Source organism: Coregonus clupeaformis, unplaced genomic scaffold (assembly GCF_020615455.1).
Source record: "Coregonus clupeaformis isolate EN_2021a unplaced genomic scaffold, ASM2061545v1 scaf1394, whole genome shotgun sequence".
NCBI lineage: Eukaryota > Metazoa > Chordata > Actinopteri > Salmoniformes > Salmonidae > Coregonus > Coregonus clupeaformis.
The window spans coordinates 90,115-111,756 of record NW_025534848.1 but is presented as its reverse complement, the minus strand read 5'-3'; the positions used below and the strand labels follow the sequence as shown (position 1 = coordinate 111,756).

The 21,642-nt window shown below is 44.2% G+C and overlaps 1 pseudogene; it reads left to right on the top strand.

The window, feature by feature from the left end:
- LOC123486974 overlaps positions 1–21,642 on the top strand; it is a 115,663-nt pseudogene that overhangs the window by 4,001 nt on the left and 90,020 nt on the right.

Here is a 21,642-nt window from a genome sequence, read left to right as displayed (position 1 = left end):
TCCTGAGGTGTTATATTTGGAGTATTGTCAACTTGTCCTGAGGTGTTATATTTGGACTATTGTCAACGTGTCCTGAGGTGTTATATTTGGAGAATTGTCAACATGTCCTTTATTTCTTTATATTCAACTTGGATTTAAGTTCGGATTTCTCATCAATTCAACTGAATACTGTCCAGGTATTCTATTAAATATGTTGCAGCAGTGTTATATTACTATATTGAACAGCAACTCTCTCTCTCTCTCTCTCTCTCTCTCTCTCTCTCTCTCTCTCTCTCTCTCTCTCTCTCTCTCTCTCTCTCTCTCTCTCTCTCTCTCTCTCTCTCTCTCTCTCTCTCTCTCTCTCTCTCTCTCTCTCTCTCTCTCTCTCTCTCTCTCTCTCTCTCTCTCTCTCTCTCTCTCTCTCTCTCTCTGTCTCTGTCTCTGTCTCTGTCTCTGTCTCTGTCTCTGTCTCTCTCTCTCTGTCTCTCTCTCTCTCTCTCTCTCTCTCTCTCTCTCTCTCTCTCTCTCTCTCTCTCTCTCTCTCTCTCTCTCTCTCTCTCTCTCGCTCTCTCTCTCTCTCTCTCTCTCTCTCTCTCTCTCTCTCTCTCTCTCTCTCTCTCTCTCTCTCTCTCTCTCTCTCTCTCTCTCTCTCTCTCTCTCTCTCTCTCTCTCTCTCTCTCTCTCTCTCTCTTTCTCTCTCTCTCTACTTGCACACACACACAGGCACTCAGGTATGCACAAACATGGGCGCAGGCACACACACACACACAAACACACACCCACACACACACACACACACACACACACACACACACACACACACACACACACACACACACTGGGCCACCTAGACTAAACAACCTCTACAGTACTGCCATTGTTCAGTAGAAATATTCAGATAGGCTGTTATGGTGTTAGGTTCATTGGGAGGCATTTCTAGACTCCAAATGGAGTGTGTCAGAGCCCTAAATTCTAAGTTGGATGGAAATGGAACCTCTTACTGTCATTCTGTACATTCTAGTGATAGACTCATGAGGTACAGCAGTAGATCTTCATCAGAAATCTTCTTGTCTGTTTAGATTGTGGGAAACATTTTCCTTTCACATCATGGCAAAGGGATTGGAATACAATTCATTTTATCAATGAAGATGCGGTCCAATTCTGTAGTTCTGAGTACAGCTGCACAGTTATGTTTATAAAATGTCTCTCTTTAGGGGCATCTTATCCAGGTTGCTGTCTACAAAGAGTTTACTCTTCTATGTTGTGATTGTTTTCCTCACCTCAAGTATTCTCCACGTTATGACTTGTGTTTACACTACAGGCTGTCAAACATCTGAGAAGAGCTGGGGCCTTTGTTTCTGAAACGTCGGCTAAATATAAAACCTTGCATTATTTCTACACACACAGAGATTTGATAAGAAATGGGCCCATAAGAATTGGGATCAAAACATGTCTAGGCTGATGACAACAGACATTGAACACTAGTTTATTGTTGTAGTATTTTTTTTAAGGTGAAATATAACATAACACTGCATGCAAAAAATTGTCAATACACTATTGTTCATTTTATTACAGTTTTTTGTTTTAGTGGTGCAGCTTATTTGAAATGTATTTATATTGGTCCACTTATCCTGTGTGAGATTACCTGGTCTCTGTGCAATCAATAGCGCTGAACGCTGGGGTAGAAAACACTCATTTGATATCTTCGTTTTCGGTCTGTGTTTTCGTTATATTTAGGAGCAAGAGGAAAATACCCTGCTGAATATCTGTTGAAAGAAACTGAATCATTGGTTGTGGAGATCAGTTTTTAGGAGACATTTTGAGACAAAGGTCTCACTTGGAGATAACATTCTCATTGTGCTAACCTGTATATAAAAAGGAGAGAAAGAAAGAGAAACAGAGACACAGAGACACAGAGACAGAGACACAGAGACACAGAGACACAGACACAGACACAGAGACACAGAGACACAGACACAGAGACACAGAGACACAGAGACACAGACACACAGAGACACAGACACATAGACACAGATACACAGACACAGAGACACAGAGACACAGAGACAGAGACACAGAGACACAGAGACAGAGACACAGAGACACAGAGACACAGAGACACAGAGACACAGAGACAGAGACACAGAGACACAGAAACAGAGACACAGACAAAGAGACAAAGAGACACAGAGACACAGACACAGACACCGAGATGCAGAGACATAGAGACACAGAGACACAGAGACAGAGACATAGACACAGACACAGACACACAGAGACACAGACACAGAGACACAGAGACAGAGACACAGAGACAGAGACACAGACACAGAGACACAGATACACAGACACAGAGACACAGAGACACAGACACAGAGACACAGAGACACAGAGACACAGACACACAGAGACACAGACACAGAGACACAGACACACAGAGACAGAGACACAGAGACAAAGAGACAGAGACACAGAGACACAGAGACAGAGACACAGAGACACAGAAACAGAGACACAGAGACACAGAGACACAGACAAAGAGACACAGAGACACAGACACAGAGACACAGAGACAGAGAGACACAGAGACACAGAGAAAGAGAGACACAGAGACACAGAGACACAGAAACACAGAGACACAGAGAGACACAGAGACACAGAGACACAGAGACACAGAGACAGAGAGACACAGAGACACAGAGAAAGAGAGACACAGAGACAGAGAGACACAGAGAAAGCGAGAAATAGAGACACAGAGACACAAAGAGACAGAGACAGATAGAGACAGAGAAATAGAGACACAGGGACAGAGAGACAGAGAGACAGAGAGACACAGAGACAGAGTCACAGACACAGAGACACAGATACACAGATACACAGACACAGAGACACAGACACAGAGACACAGAGACACAGACACACAGAGACACAGAGACACAGAGACAGAGACACAGAGACACAGAGACAGAGACACAGAGACACAGAGACAGAGACACAGAAACACAGAAACAGAGACACAGAGACACAGAGATACAGACAAAGAGACAAAGAGACACAGAGACACAGACACAGAGATGCAGAGACACAGAGACACAGAGACACAGAGACACAGAGACACAGAGACACAGACACAGACACAGACACAGACACACAGAGACACAGACACAGAGACACAGAGACAGAGACACAGAGACAGAGACACAGAGACAGAGACACAGAGACACAGATACACAGACACAGAGACACAGAGACACAGACACAGAGACACAGACACACAGAGACACAGAGACACAGACACAGAGACACAGAGACACAGACACACAGAGACAGAGACACAGAGACACAGGGACAAAGAGACAGAGACACAGAGACACAGAGACACAGAGACACAGAGACACAGAGACAGAGACACAGAGACACAGAGACACAGAGACACAGAAACAGAGACACAGAGACACAGAGACACAGACAAAGTGACACAGAGACACAGACACAGAGACACAGAGACAGAGAGACACAGAGACACGGAGACACAGAGAAAGAGAGACACAGAGACACAGAAACACAGAGACACAGAGAGACACAGAGACACAGAGACACAGAGACACAGGGACAGAGAGACACAGAGACACAGAGAAAGAGAGACACAGAGACAGAGAGACACAGAGAAAGCGAGAAATAGAGATACAGAGACACAAAGAGACAGAGACAGATAGAGACAGAGAAACAGAGACACAGGGACAGAGAGACAGAGAGACACAGAGAAAGAGAGAAAGAGAGACACAGAGACACAGATAAACAGATACACAGAGACACAGAGACACAGAGACACTGTCTCTCTGTCCCTGTGTCTCTGTTTCTCTGTCTCTATCTGTAGACACAAAGACACAGAGAAACAGAGAGACAGAGACACAGAGACACAGAGAAACATATACACAGAGACAGAGAGACAGATAGACACAGAGAAAGTGAGAAACAGAGACACAACGACACAGAGACAGAGAGACACAGAGACACAGAGACACAGAGACATGGAGACACATAGAAACAGAAACAGATAAACAGAGACACATAGACACAGTGACACAGAGAGACACAGAGAGACACAGAGAGACAAAGAGACAAGGAGACACAGAGACACAGAGACATAGAGACACAGAGACACAGAGACACAGACACACAAAGAAACAGAGACACAGAGAGAGACACAGAGACAGAGAGACACAGAGAAAGCGAGAAACAGAGACACAGAGACACATAGACGAGAGACACAGAGACACAGAGACAGATAGACACAGAGACACAGAGAAATAGAGAAACAGAGACACAGAGACACAGAGACACAGAGACACAGAGACACAGAGAAAGAGAGACACAGAGACAGAGAGACACAGAGACAGAGAGACACAGATAAAGAGAGAAACAGAGACACAGAGACAGAGAGACACTGAGAAACAGTGACACATAGGGACACAGAGAACTATAGCAACAGAGACACAGAGACACAGAGAAAGAGAGTAACAGAGACACAGAGAAAGAGAGGAGAGACACAGAGACACAAAGACAGAGAGACACAGAGACACAGAAACACAGGGAAAGAGAGACACATAGACAGAGAGACACAGAGAAACAGAGACACAGAGACACAGAGACAGAGAGACACAAAGAAAGAGAGCAACAGAGACACAGAGACACAGAGAAAGAGAGTAACAGAGACACAGAGAAAGAGAGAAGGAGAGACACAGAGACACAGACAAAGAGAGACACAGAGACACAGAGACACAGAGAAAGAGAGAAGAGAGAAACAGAGAAACAGAAAAGAGATTGAGAGAAGAAAGAAATCCAGTATGAGACCATCAGCTTGACCTTTCCAATGCTCAGTATAAAGACTAGCTATCTACTGTCTATCCTGCTACTTTAGTCAGAGAGAGAGCCTGATGGGGAGCTCTCAGTTGGCTGACTTACCTTTAAGGTCAGGTCCAAATCAATACAGCTTTTACTCTGTGATAGGCTACTGACATGATCAATGCAGCAGCCTATCACATCCACAAACAGACATGATCATGACAGCAGCCTATCACATCCACAAACAGACATGATCATGACAGCAGCCTATCACATCCACAAACAGACATGATCATGACAGCAGCCTATCACATTCACAAACAGACATGATCATGACACCAGCCTATCACATCCACAAACAGACATGATCATGACAGCAGCCTATCACATCCACAAACAGACATGATCATGACAGCAGCCTATCACATTCACAAACAGACATGATCATGACAGCAGCCTATCACATTCACAAACAGACATGATCATGACAGCAGCCTATCACATCCACAAACAAACATGATCATGACAGAGAACATCATCCACACCTGTCAGACAATAGCCAGTAGGTCTAGAGAACATCATCCACACCTGTCAGACAATAGCCAGTATGTCTAGAAAAATCATCCACACCTGTCAGACAATATCCAGTAAGTCTAGAGAACATCATCCACACCTGCCAGACAATAGCCAGTAGGTCTAGAGAACATCATCCACACCTGTCAGACAATAGCCAGTAGGTCTAGAGAACATCATCCACACCTGTCAGACAATAGCCAGTAGGTCTAGAGAACATCATCCACACCTGTCAGACAATACCAGTAGGTCTAGAGGCCATCATCCACACCTGTCAGACAATAGCCAGTAGGTCTAGAGAACATCATCCACACCTGTCAGACTATTGGCTATTGCCAGTAGGTCTAGAGACCATCATCCACACCTGTCAGACAATAGCCAGTAGGTCTAGAGAACATCATCCATACCTGTCAGACAATAGCCAGTAGGTCTAGAGAAAATCATCCACACCTGTCAGACTATTGGCTATTGCCAGTAGGTCTAGAGACCATCATCCACACCTGTCAGACAATAGCCAGTAGGTCTAGAGGCCATCATCCACACCTGTCAGACAATAGCCAGTAGGTCTAAAGACCATCATCCACACAAGTCAGACAATAGCCAGTAGGTCTAGAGACCATCATCCACACCTGTCAGACAATAGCCAGTAGGTCTAGAGAACATCATCCTCACCTGTCAGACAATAGCCAGTAGGTCTAGAGGCCATCATCCACACCTGTCAGTTAAGAGCCAGTAGGTCTAGAGGCCATCATCCACACCTGTCAGACAATAGCCAGTAGGTCTAAAGACCATAATTCACACCTGTCAGACAATAGCCAGTAGGTCTAGAGAACATCATCCACACCTGTCAGACAATAGCCAGTAGGTCTAGAGGCCATCATCCACACCTGTCAGACAATAGCCAGTAGGTCTAAATACCATCATCCACACCTGTCAGACAATAGCCAGTAGGTCTAGAGAACATCATCCTCACCTGGCAGTCTATCACATCCACAAACAGACATGATCATGACAGCAGCCTATCACATCTACAAACAGACATGATCATGACAGCAGCCTATCACATCCACAAACAGACATGATCATGACAGCAGCCTATCACATTCACAAACAGACATGATCATGACAGCAGCCTATCACATTCACAAACAGACATGATCATGACAGCAGCCTATCACATTCACAAACAGACATGATCATGACAGAGAACATCATCCACACCTGTCAGACAATAGCCAGTAGGTCTAGAGAACATCATCCACACCTGTCAGACAATAGCCAGTAGGTCTAGAAAAATCTCCCACACCTGTCAGACAATAGACAGTAAGTCTAGAGAACATCATCCACACCTGCCAGACAATAGCCAGTAGGTCTAGAGAACATAATCCACACCTGTCAGACAATAGCCAGTAGGTCTAGAGAACATCATCCACACCTGTCAGACAATACCAGTAGGTCTAGAGGCCATCATCCACACCTGTCAAACAATAGCCAGTAGGTCTAGAGAACATCATCCACACCTGTCAGACAATAGCCAGTAGGTCTAGAGACCATCATCCACACCAGTCAGGCAATAGCCAGTAAGTCTAGAGAACATCATCCACACCTGTCAGACAATAGCCAGTAGGTCTAGAGGCCATCATCCACACCTGTCAGACAATAGCCAGTAGGTCTAAAGACCATCATCCACACCTGTCAGACAATAGCCAGTAGGTCTAGAGAACATCATCCACACCTGTCAGACAATAGCCAGTAGGTGTAGAGAACATCATCCACACCTGTCAGACAATAGCCAGTAGGTCTAGAGGCCATCATCCACACCTGTCAGACAATAGCCAGTAGGTCTAAAGACCATCATCCACACCTGTCAGACAATAGCCAGTAGGTCTAGAGAACATCATCCTCACCTGTCAGACAATAGCCAGTAGGTCTAGAGGCCATCATCCACACCTGTCAGACAATAGCCAGTAGGTCTAAAGACCATCATTCACACCTGTCAGACAATAGCCAGTAGGTCTAGAGAACATCATCCACACCTGTCAGACAATAGCCAGTAGGTCTAGAGGCCATCATCCACACCTGTCAGACAATAGCCAGTAGGTCTAAAGACCATCATCCACACCTGTCAGACAATAGCCAGTAGGTCTAGAGAACATCATCCTCACCTGGCAGCCTATCACATCCACAAACAGACATGATCATGACAGCAGCCTATCACATCCACAAACAGACATGATCATGACAGCAGCCTATCACATTCACAAACAGACATGATCATGACAGCAGCCTATCACATCCACAAACAGACATGATCATGACAGCAGCCTATCACATCAACAAACAGACATGATCATGACAGCAGCCTATCACATTCACAAACAGACATGATCATGACATCAGCCTATCACATTCACAAACAGACATGATCATGACAGCAGCCTATCACATCCACAAACAGACATGATCATGGCAGCAGCCTATCACATTCACAAACAGACACGATCATGACAGAGAACATCATCCACACCTGTCAGACAATAGCCAGTAGGTCTAGAGAACATCATCCACACCTGTCAGACAATAGCCAGTAGGTCTAGAAAAATCATCGACACCTGTCAGACAATAGCCAGTAAGTCTAGAGAACATCATCCACACCTGTCAGACAATAGCCAGTAGGTTTAGAGAACATCATCCACACCTGTCAGACAATAGCCAGTAGGTCTAGAGAACATCATCCACACCTGTCAGACAATCGCCAGTAGGTCTAGAGAACATAATCCACACCTGTCAGACAATATCCAGTAGGTCTAGAGGCCATCATCCACACCTGTCAGACAATAGCTAGTAGGTCTAGAGGCCATCATCCACACCTGTCAGACAATAGCCAGTAGTTTTAGAGAACATCATCCACACCTGTCAATCAATAGCCAGTAGGTCTAGAGAACATCATCCCCACCTGTCAGACAATAGCCAGTAGGTCTAGAGGCCATCATCCACACCTGTCAGACAATAGCCAGTAGGTCTAGAGGCCATCATCCACACCTGTCAGACAATAGCCAGTAGGTCTAGAGGCCATCATCCACACCTGTCAGACAATAGCCAGTAGGTTCAGAGGCCATCATCCACACCTGTTAGACAATAGCCAGTAGGTCTAGAGAACATCATCCACACCTGTCAGACAATAGCCAGTAGGTCTAAAGACCATCATGCACACCTGTCAGACAATAGCCAGTAGGTCTAGAGGCCATCATCCACACCTGTCAGACAATAGCCAGTAGGTCTAAAGACCATCATCCACACCTGTCAGACAATAGCCAGTAGGTCTAGAGGCCATCATCCACACCTGTCAGACAATAGCCAGTAGGTCTAGAGGCCATCATCCACACCTGTCAGACAATAGCCAGTAGGTCTAAAGACGATCATCCACACCTGTCAGACAATATCCAGTAGGTCTAGAGAACATCATCCACACCTGTCAGACACTAGCCAGTAGGTCTAGAGAACATCATCCACACCTGTCAGACAATAGCCAGTAGGTCTAGAGAACATCATCCACACCTGTCAGACAATAGCCAGTAGGTCTAGAGGCCATCATCCACACCAGTGAGACAATAGCCAATAGGTCTAAAGACCATCATCCACACCTGTCAGACAATAGCTAGTAGGTCTAGAGAACATCATCCACACCAGTCAGACAATGCCAGTAGGTCTAAAGACCATCAATGCTATAAAGGCCTTGAGACTATAACGCTTTAAAGGTCTTGAGACTATAACGCTATAAAGGCCTTGAATTTATAACGTTATAAAGGCCTTGAGACTATAACGCTATAAAGGCCTTGAGACTATAACGCTATAAAGGCCTTGAGACTATAACGCTATAAAGGCCTTGAGACTATAACATTATAAAGGCCTTGAGACTATAACGCTATAAAGGCCTTGAGACTATAACACTATAAAGGTCTTGAGACTATAACGCTATAAAGGCCTTGAGACTATAACGCTATAAAGGCCTTGAGACTATAACGCTATAAAGGCCTTGAGACTATAACGCTATAAAGGCCTTGAGACTATAACGCTATAAAGGCCTTGAGACTATAACGCTATAAAGGCCTTGAGACTATAACGCTATAAAGGCCTTGAGACTATAACACTATAAAGGCCTTGAGACTATAACACTATAAAGGCCATAACACCAGGAGTAAATGTAACTAGTTGGGTTGCAGCTGGAGCTTATCACTGCCATTCCTTATATTAGAATTTGATTTATGTATTGGGATATGTGTTGGGATGCTGATTCATATATCTGACCCATTTCCTCTGCTGTGCAATCAAGCATGTTGTTAATGCACTTTCTTATTGCAAATTACGGTTTGGGAAGTAGGAATTACATTGGTGGTGGTTGTGTCATTGTTCCATTAAAACAGCCCCCCCCCCTCCCACCATAACTTTATGCTCCATTTACATCAGGTCAGCATACACAAACTACAAAATACACCAAATCAATAAACTATAATGATGTCTCCCCTTAAAAACAAGGCAAAATAACGGTTCCTTTTCATTGTTTTAATTGGAGGTATCATTTCATGGAACTCTGTCTTTGTGTGTCTTCGGCTGCCCCAGAGAGAACGCTGTATAATCTAGGTTGTTGGGGTGATGGATGAAAGGAGCACGAAGCCTTCTGCAATGGCATTAAACTACAAATGAACACATACCATAAAACACAGCTTAATGGAATTTATGCATGTCCTCTCCTTTCTAAGACCAGAATGCTTGTTCATGAGTTTCCTTTGAAGTTGAATCAACGAGATGAACGTTTACAATTTATTTTTATAGATACAAAGATTTTATAGAAATGTCAGAGCTTAACACATTACAAGCATTATTTATTCACTGCTGTGTTAAGAAGGAACCTGATTCAAATTCACATAATAGATGGCTTACTGAGAGATGGAGGGAGAGAGAGAGAGAGAGAGAGAGAGAGAGAGAGAGAGAGAGAGAGAGAGAGAGAGAGAGAGAGAGAGAGAGAGAGAGAGAGAGAGAGAGAGAGGAAGAGTGAAAGAGAGAGAGATAAGAATAGAGGAAGAGCTAGAGAGAGAGAGATTGAGGAAGGAGAGAGAGAAAAAGAGAGAGAGAGAGAAGAGAGAGAGAGAAGAGAGAGAGAAGAGAGAGAGAGAAGAGAGAGCGAGGAGAGAAGAGAGAGAAGAGAGAGAGAGAAGAGCGAGAGCGAGAAGAGAGAGAAGAGAGCGAGAAGAGAGAGAAAAGAGAGAGAGAAGAGAGAGATAGAAGAGAGAGAGAGAAGAGAGAGAGAAGAGAGAGAGAGAGAGAAGAGAGAGAGAGAAGAGAGAGAGAAGAGAGAGAGGAGAGAGAAGAGAGAGAAGAGAGAGATAAGAGAGAGAGAAGAGAGAGAGAGAATAGAGAGAAGAGAGAGAGAGAAGAGAGAGAGAAGTTGAGCTGTGAGTTACAGCATCTACCTAAGGACAATAGCTACATGGAATATCACATTCTGAGTAGTCAATAGTTACAGGATGTTTCTATCTCCCTAAGGACAATAGCTACATGGAATATCACATTCTGAATAGTCGTTTAAGCTCTGCGACAACTCAACCTTGGCCTGTGCGCTTCTCATTGAGCTGTGTTAATGTTCTTAGTTACGGTTTTTGAATGGGTTTGGGGATGTGTTGGCCTACATTTTATTTCTTTATGTATTTCTTCACCAGATAAACAACAAGTATTTAGCAGCATCAGCAAACATATGCAAACTTATTTTAGCGCTGGTTGGTTGTTGGCTGTTCAATAGTCACCCATACAAACAGAGTTTCTCCCCTGAGGTTTGACTCTGATTATATCCCAAATGGCACCCTATTCCCTAATGCACTACCCTATGGGCCCTGGTCAAAAGTAGTGCACTATATAGGGAACAGGGTGCCAGTTGGTATGCACAGAGACTCAAATCTCAAGGGAGAAGACAGTAGACTCTAGCTGTGTTTGAATACTCATACTAACCACACTAACCATAATGTTTGTGACGTAAGTTGAGTATGTAGTATGCTTATTGGTCATAGTATGCCAAAAGTCCCCGGATGTCGTACTAAATTCGCCAAAATACGAAGTATACAAGCAGTGGACACTATTTCTGTGCTTTTAGGGCCCATAATGCAATTCTTCCGAAAATGGGCGTGGCTTCACAATTTTTTCAGATTTGAAGAAAATGGCTGAAAATATGCAGCCGAAGTCCGACGAGAGCGGAAACAAATTCTATGCTTTAACTAATTATGCCAAATGTTAAGAAAATGTTGAGCAATGTAATAAAGTAATGACTTTTCAAATAAGTTACACGTTATGTTGGCTGACAATTTGTTTGCTACGCTATTGTAGTGTCGAGTCAAATGTTGCTAATAATGCTGTAACAAAGGAGTCCGCTTATACTGAGCTTTGATCATAAGTTTTATTCATATCACAAGATTTCAGCATAAGTGTACAGGTGTCCAGATCACCCGGAGAGCAGTGGTTCCCAAATTGCAATGGCCGCTCTGTTCTTCTTCGTTTAAACCCAGTATATATAATCTTCCCCAAAATATGGGTGGCTCCCTCTACTGTCCAATCCCCTGTCTACAACACACAGACTTCTCTGTCCTATGTGGCGTCACACTAAAACAATTCCCTCTGACACTAAATAAACATCCTCTCAGGTTCCACTTAAAAACATTAACAAAGTCATAATCTTAATACACTACACTATCCTTACGAACCGCATAGCATTACAGCAGTATGTACCGGTATATTAGCTAACGGCTCAACACCTGTTGAATATATGGCCGGTGTCGGTAAACGTTGACAAAAAAGAGCGTAATTTAATTGTTGCCAGCAGCACAGTTACAGTCACCAACGCTCTGGATAACATGAAAACAGCCTAACCAGCTCTGCTAGGGTGAGTAAAATGGTCAGAGTGAGGTGTCCTCTCATTTGTGTCTGGAAATAGCTAGCCAAAGTTAGCCAGTTAGCTTGGGTGCTTGACTGCCGTTGTGAGGTCAGAATGGTTGGATCAACCCTACTCCTCGGCCAGAGCGTTCAGTGACGTGCTCAGTGAGCGAAACGCTCTGAATATACAAATGGAAAAATCTGACAACGCTCTGGATTTACGAACGCCCAGAGCACACTCTGAGCGCACTCCAGATTGAATTTAGGAACACACCCGAAATCGTAAAATGTCTAGCAAGTCATTTGTTATGCTAACAAGCTAGCAAGAGGTTGCATAGCAACAGTATCAACTTCCGGTAGACAGGCGAAGCGCTAGTACGCTCAACTGAAAGGATACCGTTCATTTACAGTATACTAAAATGAACTAATAGTATATAGTATGTAGTATATGCTCATTAAGTATGTAGTATACATTATGTTAGTATGGGTATTCGAACACATCTTCTGTCTTCTGGTCAACACAATGGAAACATAAACATATTTTACCTTTTAAGATGGAGGGTAATTACTCCTGTAGGGGAAGGGGAGTGAAGGGGGATAAACCATGCATCTTAATTAAGCTTGGATTTAATTAAAAGGCCATTTGCAGAGTCGCCTTTCAATAAAACAGCTCCGCTTTGGCTTGTCCTTGTCATAGCCAAAGTGTGTGGTGTGTGTCTGTCGTAGCTGGCCGCGACCGGGAGACCCATGGGGCGGCGCACAATTGGTCCTGCGTCGTCCAGGGTAGGGGAGGGAATGGCTGGCAGGGATGTAGCTCAGTTGGTCGAGCATGGTGTTTGCAACGCCAGGGTTGTGGGTTCGTTTCCCACGGGGGGTATGAAAAAAAAAAAATAATAATGTATGCACTCACTAACTGTAAGTCGCTCTGGATAAGAGCGTCTGCTAAATGACTAAAATGTAAATGTGTGTCACTCTATGTGTGTGTGCGTGTATTAATGTGCATGTATTTGTGTGTGTGTTTGTGCATTGAACATCTCCTCATTAGTGGAAATGTAAATTTACACCACAAAGCCTAACCCAAATAATCAAAGTATTGTAGTGTGGTAAGTGTCTGACCCATCATGTCAAGGTATTGATTTTTTGCCAGCCTGACTGCAGACAGCTGGTTGAACAGCGCCGGAGAAGATGGCTGCCGTTTTACAGCCCTCTAACCATTTGTACTATTATGTGTGTTTTTCCGCGTTATTTGTAATTTATTTTGTACATAATGTTTCTGCCATCGTCTCTTATAACCAAAAAGAGCTTCTGGATATCAGGACAGCGATTACTCACCTCGTATTGGACGAAGATTTTTTCTTCAACGAGGCGACCGCGAAGGATATCATACAGACACCCGACAAGGCCCAAATCCCCGTCATTCGCGTGAGGAAGAGACGGAGATATCGTGGCCGTAGATCGGGGTGCCTTGTAAGGATCCGACGGCGAGCGAGTAAACTGCCTCTTCCATCAATCCTATTAGCCAATCTTCAATCATTGGAGAACAAATTGGATGACCTAAGATTACGGTTATCCTACCAACGGGACATTAAAAACTGTAATATCCTATGTTTCACCGAGTCGTGGCTGAACGACGACAATGATAACATACAGCTAGCGGGCTATACGCTACATCGGCAGGATAGAACGGCTGACTCTGGTAAGACAAGGGGTGGCGGTCTGTGTATTTTTGTAAACAACAGCTGGTGCACAAAATCAAATACTAAGGAAGTCTCGAGGTTTTGCTCGCCTGAGTATCTTATGATAAGCTGTAGACCACACTATTTACCAAGAGAGTTTTCATCTATATTTTTCATAGCTGTCTATTTACCACCACAAACCAATGCTGGCATTAAGATTGCACTGAATGAGTTGTACAAGGCCATAAATCAACAGGAAAACGCTCATCCAGATGCAGCGCTCCTAGTGGCCGGGGACTTTAATGCAGGGAAACTTAAATCCGTTCTACCTAATTTCTACCAGCATGTTAAATGTGCAACCAGAGGGAAAAAAAATCTAGACCACCTTTACTCCACACACAGAGACGCATACAAAGCTCTCCCTCGCCCTCCATTTGGCAAATCTGACCATAACTCTATCCTCCTGATTCCTGCTTATAAGCAAAAACTAAAGCAGGAAGCACCAGTGACTCGGTTAATAAAAAAGTGGTCAGATGACGCAGATGCTAAGCTACAGGACTGTTTTGCTAGCACAGACTGGAACATGTTCCGGGATTCTTCAGACAGCATTGAGGAGTACACCACATCAGTCACTGGCTTCATCAATAAGTGCATCGATGATGTCGTCCCCACAGTGACCGTACATACATACCCCAACCAGAAGCCATGGATTACAGGAAACATCCGCACTGAGCTAAAGGGTAGAGCTGCCGCTTTCAAGGAGTGGGACTCTAACCCGGACGCTTATAAGAAATCCCGCTATGCCCTCCGACGAACCATCAAACAGGCAAAGAGTCAATACAGGGCTAAGATTGAATCGTACTACACTGGCTCTGACGCTCGTCGGATGTGGCAGGGCTTGAAAACTATTACAGACTACAAAGGGAAGCACAGCCGCGAGCTGCCCAGTGACACAAGCCTACCAGATGAGCTAAACCACTTCTATGCTCGCTTCGAGGCAAGCAACACTGAAGCATGCATGAGAGCACCAGCTGTTCCGGATGACTATGTGATCACGCTCTCCTTAGCCGATGTGAGTAAGACTTTTAAGCAGGTCAACATTCACAAGGCCGCAGGGCCAGACGGATTACCAGGACGTGTACTCCGAGCATGTGCTGACCAACTGGCAAGTGTCTTCACTGTCATTTTCAACATGTCCCTGACTGAGTCTGTAATACCAACATGTTTCAAGCAGACCACCATAGTCCCCGTGCCCAAGGACTCTAAGATAACCTGCCTAAATGACTACCGACCCGTAGCACTGGCGTCTGTAGCCATGAAGTGCTTTGAAAGGCTGGTCATGGCTCACATCAACAGCATTATCCCAGAAACCCTAGACCCACTCCAATTTGCATACCGCCCCAACAGATCCACAGATGATGCAATCTCTATTGCACTCCACACTGCCCTTTCCCACCTGGACAAGAGGAACACCTACGTGAGAATGCTATTCATTGACTACAGCTCAGCATTCAACACCATAGTGCCCTCTAAGCTCATCACTAAGCTAAGGATCCTGGGACTAAACACCTCCCTCTGCAACTGGATCCTGGACTTCCTGACGGGCCGCCCCCAGGTGGTAAGGGTAGGTAACAACACATCTGCCACACTGATCCTCAACACGGGGGCCCCTCAGGGGTGCGTGCTCAGTCCCCCTCCTGTACTCTCTGTTCACACATGACTGCATGGCCAGGCACGACTCCAACACCATCATTAAGTTTGCCGACGACACAACAGTGGTAGGCCTGATCACCGACAACGATGAGACAGCCTATAGGGAGGAGGTCAGAGACCTGGCCGTGTGGTGCCAGGACAACAACCTCTCCCTCAACGTGACCAAGACAAAGGGAGATGATTGTGGACTACAGGAAAAAAAAAGAGGACTGAGCACGCCCCCCATTCTCATCGACGGGGCTGTAGTGGAACAGGTTGAGAGCTTCAAGTTCCTTGGTGTCCACATCACCAACGAACTATCATGGTCCAAACACACCAAGACAGTCGTGTTGAGGGCACGACAAAACCTATTCCCCCTCAGGAGACTGAAAAGATTTGGCATGGGTCCTCAGATCCTCAAAAAATTATACAGCTGCACCATCGAGAGCATCCTGACTGGTTGCATCACCGCCTGTTATGGCAACTGCTTGGCCTCCGACCGCAAGGCACTACAGAGGGTAGTGCGTACGGCCCAGTACATCACTGGGGCCAAGCTTCCTGCCATCCAGGACCTCTATACCAGGCGGTGTCAGAGGAAGGCCCTCAAAATTGTCAAAGACTCCAGCCACCCTAGTCATAGACTGTTCTCCCTGCTACCGCACGGCAAGCGGTACCGGAGTGCCAAGTCTAGGTCCAAAAGACTTCTCATCAGCTTCTACCCCCAAGCCATAAGACTCCTGAACAGCTAATCATGGCTACCCGGACTATTTGCACTGCCCCCCCACCCCATCCTTTTTACGCTGCTTCTACTCTGTTAATTATTTATGCATAGTCACTTTAACTCTACCCACATGTACATATTACTTCAACTATCTCAACTAGCCGGTGCCCCCGCACATTGACTCTGCACCGGTACCCCCCTGTATATATAGCCCCCTACTGTTATTTTATTTTACTTCTGCTCTTTTTTTTCTCAACACTTTTGTTGTTGTTTTATTTTTACTTTGTTAAAAATAAATGCACTGTTGGTTAAGGGCTGTAAGTAAGCATTTCACAGTAATGTCTGCACCTGTTGTATTCGGCGCATGTGACCAATAAAATTTGATTTGATTTGATTTGATTTGAAGAGGGAAGACTGGTGCTTGTATTAACAATACCTTGAGTGGGTAGTGGTAGGCTGGGGAAGGTACAGACCAGCAGAGTGGGTAGGCTGGGGAAGGTACAGACCAGCAGAGTGGGTAGTCTAGGGAAGGTACAGACCAGGAGAGTGGGTAGACTAGGGGAGGTACAGACAAGGAAAGTGGGTAGGCTGGGGAAGGTACAGACCAGGAGAGTGGGTAGTGGGTAGTCTAGGGAAGGTACAGACCAGCAGAGTGGGTAGGCTGGGGAAGGTACAGACCAGGAGAGCGGGTAGTGGGTAGTCTAGGGAAGGTACAGACCAGCAGAGTGGGTAGGCTGGGGAAGGTACAGACCAGGAAAGTGGGTAGTGGGTAGTCTAGGGAAGGTACAGACCAGCTGGTGGTACCAATTTACCAGACCTGTTGTTTGTCTCAAAACATCAGTGTTACTGTGAAGTGAATTGGGGAAATGATGCAGTGTACTGGATAAAGTTGTTCAGTGTTGAGTGTGTTACCTGTAAGTGTTGAGTGTTGAAGAAGTTCTGTTTTGAGTGTTAAAAAGTCTCTGATCTCATGGTTGTTTCTTCTTCTCTTTCCAGGTTTCATTCATACGTGTGGAGGGACATTAAAAGGAAATAATGGTACTATAGAAAGTCCAGGTTTCCCATACGGATATCCTAATGGTGCCAACTGCACCTGGGTAATCGTAGCAGAACAAAAGAACAGGATTCATATAGTTTTTCAATCTTTCGCTGTGGAGGAGGAATATGACTTTTTATCGTTGTATGATGGACACCCACATCCAGCATACTTCCAGACAAGGTAAGAAACAACTGATCTCCAGGAAAGAAGGCCTTGAAATATGTTATCATGAATGAATGTCTGTTTGATGGGGGTGGGGAGGAGAGAGGGGGGAGGAGAGAGGGGGGAGGGGGAGAAAGATGGAGAGGGAGAGAGAGAGCGGGAGAGGGAGAGAGAGAGCGGGAGAGGGAGAGGGAGAGAGAGAGCGGGAGAGGGAGAGCGGGAGAGGGAGAGCGGGAGAGGGAGAGAGAGCGGGAGAGGGAGAGAGAGAGCGGGAGAGGGAGAGCGGGAGAGGGAGAGCAGGAGAGGGAGCGCGAGAAGGAGAGAGAGAGCGGGAGAGGGAGAGAGAGAGCGAGAGAGAGAGCGGGAGAGGAAGAGAGAGATACTGTAAATAACATGAGGAAGGAGCTTCAAGGGTGCTGTGCTAAAGTTCATCTTTCATATTTCCACAACAATGAATGTCTTGTTTGTGTCAGTGTGGTGACAGGAAGATAGCTGTTTCATGGAGGGACTGTATTGTTGGAAGATGTCTAGTCAGAACCACTGTTTCATGGAGGGACTGTATTGTTGGAAGATGTCTACTCAGAACCACTGTTTCATGTAGGGACTGTATTGTTGGAAGATTTCTAGTCAGAACCACTGTTTCATGGAGGGACTGTATTGTTGGAAGATGTCTAGTCAGAACCACTGTTTCATGGAGGGACTGTGTTGTTGGAAGATTTCTAGTCAGTACCACTGTTTCAAGGAGGGACTGTATTGTTTGAAGATTTCTAGTCAGGACCACTGTTTCATGGAGGGACTGTATTGTTGGAAGATTTCCAGTCAGAACCACTGTTTCATGGATGGACTGTATTGTTGGAAGATTTCCAGTCAGAACCACTGTTTCATGGAGGGACTGTATTGTTGGAAGATTTCTAGTCTGAACCGGTGAAATCTGACAGACACACAGAATCTGTCCCAAATTACACCATATTCCCCATGTAGGGCATCACTTTTGATCAGGACCCATCGGGAATAAGGTTCCATTTCTGATTCACACAGAGAGGATCTACAGACAGACAGACAGACAGACAGACAGACAGTTGGAGACTTTATAAAGACTGGCGAGTGTCTGATTAGACATTTATATTCCAAAGCCTGCTATGAGGTGTTAGTGTGGCAGAGATCTCATAGTGAGACGCTCCAAAAGAAGGCCACAGAGGCACACAAAAGCCCTGTCATTTATTTGCAGCATGCCTGGAGTTATCTGAAACTAGACACAGGTTAGACCATAACGAGAGAAGCAATTCAGAGGAGAAAAGCAGAAGCAAAATGAAGTATTCAAGAGATAAACAATTGAACTAGCTCTCTGGGAGATACTGTTGGACTGGCTCCATCTTGTTAACAGTATTATGACTGTTAGACTGGCTCTGTCTTGTTAACAGTATAATGACTGTTAGACTGGCTCCATCTTGTTAACAGTATAATGACTGTTAGACTGTCTCTGTCTTGTTAACAGTATAATGACTGTTAGACTGGCTCCGTCTTGTTAACAGTATAATGACTGTTAGACTGGATCCATCTTGTTAACAGTATAATGACTGTTGGACTGGATCCATCTTGTTAATAGTATAATGACTGTTAGACTGGCTTCGTCTTGTTAACAGTATAATGACTGTTAGACTGGCTCCATCTTGTTAACAGTATAATGACTGTTAGACTGGCTCCATCTTGTTAACAGTATAATGACTGTAAGACTGTCTCTGTCTTGTTAACAGTATAATGACTGTTAGACTGGCTCCGTCTTGTTAACAGTATAATGACTGTTAGACTGGATCCATCTTGTTAACAGTATAATGACGGTTAGACTGGCTCCATCTTGTTAACAGTATAATGACTGTTAAACTGGCTCCGTCTTGTTAACAGTATAATGACTGTCAGACTGGCTCCATCTTGTTAACAGTATTATGACTGTTAGACTGGCTCCGTCTTGTTAACAGTATAATGACTGTTAGACTGGCTCCATCTTGTTAACAGTATAATGACTGTTAGACTGGCTCCGTCTTGTTAACAGTATAATGACTGTTAGACTGGCTCCATCTTGTTAACAGTATAATGACTGTTAGACTGGCTCCATCTTGTTAACAGTATAATGACTGTTAGACTGTCTCTGTCTTGTTAACAGTATAATGACTGTTAGACTGGCTCCGTCTTGTTAACAGTATAATGACTGTTAGACTGGATCCATCTTGTTAACAGTATAATGACGGTTAGACTGGCTCCGTCTTGTTAACAGTATAATGACTGTTAGACTGGATCCATCTTGTTAACAGTATAATGACAGTTAGACTGGCTCCATCTTGTTAACAGTATAATGACTGTTAAACTGGCTCCGTCTTGTTAACAGTATAATGACTGTCAGACTGGCTCCGTCTTGTTAACAGTATAATGACTGTTAGACTAGCTCCATCTTGTTAACAACATAATGACTGTTAGACTGGCTCCATCTTGTTAACAGTATAATGACTGTCAGACTGGCTCCGTCTTGTTAACAGTATAATGACTGTTAGACTAGCTCCATCTTGTTAACAACATAATGACTGTTAGACTGGCTCCATCTTGTTAACAGTATAATGACTGTTAGACTGTTGGCTCCATCTTGTTAACAGTAAAATGACTTTTAGACTGACTCCGTCTTGTTAACAGCATAAGGATGACTGGCTCCATCTTGTTAACAATATAATGACTGTTAGACTGGAACCATCTTCTTAACAGTATGATGACTGTTGTACTGGCTCAGTCTTGTTAACAGTATAATGACTGTTAGACTGGCTCCGTCTTGTTAACAGTATTATGACTGTTAGACTGGCTCCATCTTGTTAACAGTATAATGACTGTTAGACTGGCTCCATCTTGTTAACAGTATAATGACTGTTAGACTGGCTCCATCTTGCTAACAGTATAATGACTCTTAGACTGGCTCCATCTTGTTAACAGTATAATGACTGTTAAACTGGCTCCGTCTTGTTAACAACATAATGACTGTTAGACTGGCTCCATCTTGTTAACAGTATAATGACTGTTAGACTGTTTGCTCCATCTTGTTAACAGTATGATGACTGTTGAACTGGCTCAGTTTTGTTAACAGTATAATGCCTGTTAGACTGGCTCCATCTTGTTAACAGTATAATGACTGTTAGACTGGCTCTATCTTGTTAACAGTTCAATTACTGTTTGACTGTTTTACTCCATCACTTGTTAACAGTATAATGACTGTTGGACTGTTGTCTCCATTTGTTAACAGTATGATGACTGATGTCTCCGTCTTGTTAACCGTATAATGATTGTTAGTCTTGCTCCGTCTTGTTAACAGTATAATGACTGTTAGACTGGCTCCGTCTTGTTAACAGTATAATGACTGTTAGACTGGCTCTGTCTTGTTAACAGTATAATGACTGTTAGACTGGCTCCGTCTTGTTAACAGTATACTGCCTGTTAGACTGGCTCCATGTTGTTAACAGTATAATGACTGTTAGACTGGCTCCGTCTTGTTAACAATATTTTGACTGTTAGACTGGCTCTGTCTTGTTAACAGTATAATGACTGTTAGACTTGCTCCGTCTTGTTAACAGTATAATAACTGTTAGACTAGCTCTGTCTTGTTAACAGCATAATGACTGTTAGACTGGCTCTATCTTGTTAACTGTTCAATTACTGTTCGACTGTTGGCTCCATCACTTGTTAACAGCATAATGACTATTAGACTGTTGTCTCCATTTGTTAACAGTATGATGACTGTTAGACTGGCTCCGTCTTGTTAACAGTATAATGACTGTTAGACTGGCTCTGTCTTGTTAACAGTATAATGACTGTTAGACTGGCTCTGTCAGTTAACAGTATAATGATTGTTAGACTGGCTCCATCTTGTTAACAGTATAATGACTGAAGGCTCTGTCTTGTTAACAGTATAATGACTGTTAGACTAGCTCCGTCTTGTTAATGGTATAATGATTGTTAGACTGGCTTCATCTTGTTAACAGTATAATGACCGTTAGACTGGC